Source organism: Syngnathus floridae, chromosome 6 (assembly GCF_059516105.1).
Source record: "Syngnathus floridae isolate MCC-2025c chromosome 6, RoL_Sflo_1.0, whole genome shotgun sequence".
Lineage (NCBI taxonomy): Eukaryota > Metazoa > Chordata > Actinopteri > Syngnathiformes > Syngnathidae > Syngnathus > Syngnathus floridae.
Window position 1 is genome coordinate 12,832,501 of NC_142418.1, and position 8,159 is coordinate 12,840,659.

Here is an 8,159-nt window from a genome sequence, read left to right on the forward strand (position 1 = left end):
GTCTATCACTATATCAAACAGGTCAGCCAATCAAAACCTTTGAAAAACACTCAAGACCTAATGAAGCTGATTAATTTAACATTGGTCTTTTGTTTACATTAGCAGAGACACTTTGGAGACCTTTGTTGGACATTTTCTGTCCAACTAGTATGACTTTACTGTTCCACAAGGAGTCCTGGCATGGACAGGAAGTGTTTCCTAAGCTGGCTTTAGCCTGACAGCCAATGGGAAGCAGTGCCAGGTGACACATGCAGGTACTGTACTGTACTGTAGATAGTAATGCCTTTAGAAGTGAGTACACGTTATAACTACCTTTCTCACTATTATAACCTCTACTAATATTCTCAATGTAAGGAAGTTTGGTCTTGGTTTGAAAATGGTTAATGAATTAATTTATTGATGATCACATTCTATCCCAGACATACTCTATCTATGGGTCTCTCTTTCTCCACATTTACAGTATGCACCGTCTTGCCTTTACGTCTTTCACGTCCATCCATGCATGGCACCCTTGGCATACGGCTATTATTGGAGGTGAGGTGGGGGTGAGGTTGTCGTAAACCCTCTCTCCCTCCCCGCTCTTGACATGTATAGCATGATATTACTCCAGCCTTTGTATAAAGTGACCAGTTACTCCAAAACTGGAAGAAAATAAGATCCACACGCATATTGTTAATATTTTTTAAAAAGTCATTAAAAATGGAAAACCCAAGAAAAGCACTTTGGAAAAAATATATTTATTCAAATAAATTGGCAGGATAAGTGCGGTGATTTAGGGAGAGAGATAGCTGCGAAGATTCTCATCGGGGTCATTTCATTGTCAAGGCGACCCCCGACTGTTGGGGTTCTCTTTGAAGACATTTGTTGTAGCCCCTTAGCCCATATATGTATGAACTGATGAAGCCCACTTGGATTAGAAACAAATGGTCTTGTGAGACAACCAGAAGAGTCCCGCTGCAATTGATTCAGTGCCGTGCTTAGGAGACAGATGGTTTGTTCTTGGATTCAACCAGCTACTGTATAAACAGTTATGACGATTAAGGTTTTGAAAGCTGGAAAGACACTGTTATAGATTTGGGGGAAATTCTTGCAGCAACATCAATGTCAAACTGTTTAAGAAAAAAATCTGGATTTTTAAAAATCACACCTGTGACAGAAATGAACATGAGTATTACATTATGGTCACCATGGTCCTGTAATATTCTAGAATATTTCCTGTGGTTTGTAGCTACAGATTTTTTCCCCCTCTATATATCTTCCTTTTGTAAAATAAAACACATTTTGCAATTTGTTCCAGCTAGACAACAAGCTGATTAGGAGCCACGGTGATCTCAAAAAACAATTTGTATTTGCTTGGGACTGTGCCCCATCTCCTTCTCTATCGTGACTGTTTTGCCTGTTTCCCTGCATTAGAACGCATTTAGCCTGACTCAGAACGATTAAATTATATGATAACGATATCTATTTTTTATTATTTCAGAAAAAAATTACTGTTCTTTCACAGGGAACAGGTTTCTTGCTGCGTCCGCTTGTTAGTGATGCCGCATGTTCTTACATGGCGATGTAAAACCATCCTCTTTTTCCTCCTTCCCCTGTTACTTATTCATTTGACACACCTTTCAGGTCTACAAAGAAAAGCACAGTTGCCACACACACATGCAGATTTACACTCACACACAATACGTGAATATCAAAATTTCTTACCTATCCATGTCTATGTTAGCCTTCATCAGTCTTTCAATGTAGCCCTCTCTTTCTTGTCTTGATTTAAAGTTTTGAAAAGAGAAAGCAAATGTGTATAATGACATGAAATAGCTTTTTTTTTGCATTCTGTTCTTGATACTTTCATTTGTTTTGTTTTTCTGATTTCTGTTCTCAAATCAGTGAATGCTTTTTTTCTGTGCAGCTTATTCTATCTCTCCCTCCTCTTAGTGAATGGTTGTTATTTCATGTGGGATGTCCGTGATGGAAAAAACAATCGAATGTAGTGTTTACATTAAAAGCCACTGTTTTCATGACTACAAGAAAAACCCACTGATTTGTCTTTTGTGTATAAACACTCTCAATGTTTGACTCTTATGCACAAACATAGCCAACTGTACTTTTGTGACAGTTGGTTATGCATACTGTGTACTGTACAGGAGCTAAAATATAGAGTTGGGACCCCCTTTGCACCTGCAACAGGTTCCCAAGATTATCTTGATGGCGTTGAGGTCATGACTACACTGATGAGATCAGGTATGAGAAAGTGAAAAATACAGCACTTTTTCCACTATTTAAAACTTAACTTACAGCAGAAATCAGGAATTATACATTTGCACAGCCTATTTCGTGTCTAACTGAAATTACCCTGTTGGTGAAGGTGGCCATTTCTCATGCAGGTGAGACACCAAGGACAGGGTCAAAGGCAAGAACGATTTTCATCACCTTAAAAACCAGAAGATCTAACAGGCAAGTAAATGACGTCGTGTGGAAGTAGAAATGCAGTGTGGAAAAATTGCTGTCGTAAAGTATTTTGGCTCATGTAAGTAACATGTCACATTTTGCCGCTTGAACCTTCTCATGTGAATGGAACCGTAGATGTTTTTGTAGAGCTGGGCGTGTTTGAGCAGCAGAGAATGCGTCATTGGAGATGTGTCCAAAAGAGCGCCAATTTAGTGGCAAAAAGTCAAGCTAAACTTACGCCTACCCAAAACCACAAACACCAATATTTATGGAGGAGGTCAGATAGCTTTCATTCGTAAATATCTAAATTTAACATGAAAACCTTGAAATTGTTGAACAGATTAATATATTGATCGCATTACCGTATTTTGCGGACTACAAGGCGCACCGGACAATAAAGCGCACCTTCAATGAATGGCCCATTTTAAAACTTTGTCCTCATATAAGGCGCACCGGACTATAAGGCGCACCATTAATGCATCATGTCAGATTTTTTATCCAAATCAAATCATTTTCCATTTTATCTTTTTTATTTCCACTTCAGATGCAACAAATTACTATATAATCACAAAATAATGATCCATAGTCTTTTTGATTCATGATGCATAGTCTTCAGCGGGCCACTTATGATTAATTTCATGACACAATGCTTCGGGCCAGTTTAGATTTAGGAATTTGGTCCGTATATAAGGCGCACTGGACTATAAGGCGCACTGTAAGCTTTTGAGAAAATTGTAGGTTTTTAGGTGTGCCTTATAGTCTGGAAAATACGGTATTCGTATTGTTATCAATATTACATTTCTAGAATCAGCCCGCTGGCATGGCTGGAGGCAGTCTCCAAGTGGCCATATATGCTCTCTCCATGTCAAGACTGTAGTACGAGACTAGCTCGGCGCATTTAGAGAGAATGAGTGGAACTGTTTTGATTGGCCATGACTGAGGTCAACTGGGACCATTCCCTCAGCAGCATGCCCATTTTGTTCATGGTAGACTAGTATTCCTTTTGTAAAGCTGTAAAAAATACTGGAATGTGTGATGGGTCGGTAGCATCATCATTTGTGAACCAAAACCCTTCAAGATAACAATTACCTTTGGCACCATGTCTAAAATAAGATTGAGGATCAAGCCAGATCACATTAATGAAACACTGCTGCTCATTAATTGCGTTTTAATGAGCGCTCGTTGATTTCCAGAGGGCGCTCGACAGTAGGCAGCCCAAACCTGCTGCAATGACAGCAGGGGAATCATTTATCTTACCAGTGATTTAGGAAATACTAGAAATAATGTAAGTCAGTGACGCTCTAGCAGTTCTCTTGTTTGCATGCAGACAACGTAGGTTGCATCCCCACATAAATCTGAGTGGGGGTGGTTATATCCACCTACAGTCCTTTCCAGTCCTGCCTTAGGGTTTGTGTCAAGTTTGCGTCAACTCAAACAATTGGAATCCATTTAGTCCAACCCAAACAAAATTGTGACTATATAGCAGTTTAAAGCCAGAATAACGCTTTATTCATGTTTTTCATTTTGTTGAGAGCAGAAGTAAATCGATGCTATTTTAAGAGCAGTGTGAGTGAATTATTTTCTCCATCGAGGGACTGTATGTGTGAAGATGAATGTGAATGGTTGTTTGTTTATATGTGCCCTGTAGGAAATGGCAACCAATCCAGGGCATACACTGCCTCTCACCCAAAGGCATCTGGGATTGAGTCCAGCTCACCCGTGACCTTAATGAGGACAAGCAGAGCAGAAAATGGATGGCTGGTGTTTTTTCAGAGTGCTGCAGGTTCTTCTCCACATTTTTCATGAACTCCAAATGAGCGCTGGTGTTATTGTTCACCCAAGTTGGCCATTGTGGCAGCCTGACCGATAGAAGGTTGAAGTATATACCTTTATTCCAACAAAGTTGGAACGTGAATAAAAACAGAAAACAAAGACTTGCAAATCTTTTTCAAACTGTAGTGTGGCGACTGTGGCTCAGGCGGTAGAGTAGGTCGTTTCGGTAACCGGAAGTCGGTTGAATCCAACTCTGTCTAAATAATGCAAATGAAAGTTACCAGCAGATTACATTGAGTTTTTTTCTCTTCTTTGTATTTGCTGATGGATTTCATTTTGCTCGAGGGATTCAGAAGTTACTGTATCTTGTGTATCAAAATAAAACAAAATAGAAACTTTAATTTAAATCAGTCGTCAAATCCAGGGCAATAATACAGTCATACAGGTGTCACTCTCTAATTTACTGTCGTGATTCAAACTAGTGTTCTGAGGATTTACAGGCATAGTTTTGCTTGAGAATATCAGATGATCTTTCTCAAATGCAGAGAATCAGTATAATGTACGTACAAGATCTTCAGTGTCTGTTTTCTCTACAGCATGTCATTATAAAGTTGTACATTTGTCAGAATGTAAAGTGGATGCAACCTATCACCAATCAATCACCCTGACATTCACTTCTGCTTCCGAGTTAGTTTTCAGTGAACCCAAGATAAGTCAAATTGCTGGAATGCAGTTCCCCCAAAGCAACCCAAGCAGAGGGGAATCATGCAAAGGCAAGAACTGAGATGAGACTTGAAACAAAACCCTGTTTTTCTCCAGATCATACGAGATGAAGTGTAACCCACAGAAGAGAAAGAAGCCTGACAGACACAAATAATGTGGAGCAATAGGAGGCAGAGCTGGGCGGATGTGTCTGACAAAAAGGAGCCTTTCATTGCCAATGGTGGAACACTTGCTCCAAGGAAAAGGTCGGTTTACTGGGTTCAAGGCACACACACAGAGAAAATGTGAGTGACAGAGACAAAATGAGTGCTGGTGGAAAGAAGAGATTTCAATCACATTCCGTGTTCTTTCTAATTACTTGGGAAATGTTATCCTGTCGTCTGTTGCTTGAACATTTTTAACCACATTACATTGCTGAAACGCACCACAAAAACATTTTACATATTAGTATCATTCCGATTGTATTATCACAAAGTTGATTGATCCTGTTGACAGGGCAATACAGTCAAAATTCATTTCAAAACCTGAAGGGTGGTATTCAAAATCATTTTTTGCATATCTTCATTGCTGCGATGATGATGATGATGGTGGTGGTGGTGGTGATGAACCCTGGAATGGACGACAAATATTCACACTCATTCACACTTAATGACCATTCTGTCTTCTTAATATGACTATTGTGGAACACAACACAGGCAAAATATGCAAAGGATGGATGGATGGATGGATGGATGGATGGATGGATGGATGGATGGATGGATGGATGGATGGATGGATGGATGGATGGATGGATGGATGGATGGATGGATGGATGGATGGATGGATGGATGGATGGATGGATGGATGGATGGATGGATAATACGGTTTAAAATCTTCCTCCAGGCCTCTGCACTTCCTGTCCTCTTTTTCTGTCTGCCCATCTCTGCCTTTTCTTATAGATGAGGTGCTCTATCTAGTGGTGGAATGTGGACATAGCACCACCACGCCCAGTTTTGTTTTTTTTCTTGTCTGTATTGTTTTATGCCATGTCTCACATGCAAAGACAAGAAACCAGATCAAGACATGCACGTTTGGTCAAATTTTATTACTGTGCAAGTGAATGTGGTGAGCTAGCCAGGCCCTTTCTGAAGCCCTAAACAAAATTAAAAACAGAAAGGACATTATTAATTGAACAGAGTACATCTAATCCCACGTCCATTTTAAAGCGACAAATGTTACACAAGCCAATCTGTACATGGAGATGATTAATATAAAAACAAACTCAAAGTGTATTTCAGCTTTTTGCTCTCTGCTGCAGGCCTGTCCTTTTTGACACCGCCGTCCCTGTTTCATTCTCATTCATCATATTTCTCTTACCCAACTCTATTAGTCCTTCTCATTCTGGACAAGGAGAAACACCGGTGGCACTTAACTAACCAGACAGATAGTTAGCTTCAAGACTCAATGAATATTGTTTGTGCAGAAAAATAATACTGTCTTTGCAGCTACTAACTCACACACATCCACACTACCCACATAGACACACACGCGCACACACATCAAATGGATATTTATAGCACCACAGCACTAACCTTCTGTTGCTAGGATACCAGCCAGCTCAGAATTCTCAGACACTGCACTTTAATTTGTTTATATAATTGAACACGCATTTGATGATGTACCCAAGTCATGTACCACACACAGAAACATACATACACAAACACACACACATACCAAAATTGGGTCAAATGTACCCAATTTTCAGGGTCCAATTTATAAACTAACAGATTTAAGGGTGAATGATGTCTGTGCATATGTGATCGACTGATGACCAATCCAGCATGTGATAGATGGACAGACAGATTGATGCACTCATGACCTTGAACAGGATAAGTAGGCAAAATTGACTACTTGATTTTTTTATTATTTTTTTCAAATTAATGTTTTTCTGGTGGAAGGGTGATTAAACAGCATTAAATCTAGGTCACGCTCAAAATAATAAAACGATTTCTCCGTTTCTTGTTCATGCACTGGTCCTTTGTAAACTTAAGAGTGTCTGATTTCAATTAGAATTGAAATTATTTTAGTTTTCTGTGCTTACAGGTCATGTGTGAGGATGTCCTTAATGGTTGCTTTTTACGTCAATTTATCATGAGAAACGCTGCTTTGTAGGGTGTCTTTTTATATATCGCCGCATGAGGGCGTTAAAGTTAACCTTAAACTCAGCTGCTGTCAACCTAAAGGAGACAGAGCTACTCTTGCTGTTTTAAAAGTTGAATGTTGCACTTTTTTGATCGTTGTGATTTATCATTGTTTGAAAGAAATGTAAGTGAGTTTACAGAATGAAGCTATGGGAGGAAAGAGGGACGGCTCTCGTTTTCAAAATGCAATTTGCATACTTCTTGTATGTGTGCATATACTCTGGGTGTACACAGATTAGTGCGTGTTAATTAGTGCGCGTGAGAGTGTTTTACAAGTGGAGCTATAATGTGCAGTTTGTATCATCAGGAGTCACTACAGCAAGTCATTACATATACATGAGCCGTATGATCTCCTGGGGGGAGCGACAGGTGACAGTGCGGATATGCATTTTCATTGTGTGTCGTTCAGTAGTGACTGAAGGGAATTCAGTCATGTATGTGAGTTAAAAGAAAAATAGTTTTTGTAAAAACGTTTCAGCAGTGTGTAATATGAGATCATTCAGTAGTGTGTGAGATCCTGAATGCTGACCCTGAAGGCCTCTCATACATATTCTTTAGTAATTACAGGAATAAACAAATTCCATTGCTAAAATGCATAGTTGCAGGGTGTCTAATTCGAAGAGTTTCATAATAATGTTGCAAAATGGATGACATGTTGTGATTTCTTTCTTGCATACAGTTTGTGTTGAATCTAAAGAGATCAACTTCTGCTTGTGTTTTTCAGTACGTGCGTGCTTGCATGTGTGCATGCGTGTGCATGCGTGTTTGTGTGTCTCGGTTCCAGACATGAATAAAAAGTGGATAGTCAGCCAGCCAAATTTACAGACAGACAGACAGACTGGCTGACCAAACATTGTAACTGATACACTAAGTTACTAGACCATGCGCCATTCCAAATTTGTCTGTCAGCCACGGGATGCCACCGTCTGACACCAAGAATAAACATACATACATCTACACGGCTCCCCTGCTCTGTACTGATACGTCTGCGTTTTTGTGTGTGGGAATGATGTCAACAATAAGTGATGGATGTCGTCC

The 8,159-nt window shown here is 39.6% G+C and overlaps 1 protein-coding gene and 1 long non-coding RNA gene across 2 annotated transcripts in view; both read left to right on the forward strand.

Annotated features, from left to right (window-relative positions):
* Window positions 1–2,018, forward strand: part of LOC148396605 (guanine nucleotide-binding protein G(o) subunit alpha) — a 50,152-nt gene extending 48,134 nt beyond the window's left edge. Inside the window, exon 8 of the mRNA XM_088378468.1 lies at window positions 1–2,018. This exon is cut by the window's left edge and continues 886 nt beyond it. The gene's annotated coding sequence lies outside the window, so the exon portion shown is untranslated.
* A 514-nt stretch (window positions 2,019–2,532) lies between these two features.
* Window positions 2,533–5,632, forward strand: LOC148396606 (uncharacterized). The gene is made up of 3 exons (XR_015859015.1): window positions 2,533–2,722; window positions 4,094–4,228; window positions 5,038–5,632. It is a non-coding gene; the product is annotated as an uncharacterized LOC148396606 (long non-coding RNA).
* The last annotated feature ends 2,527 nt before the right edge of the window (window positions 5,633–8,159 follow it).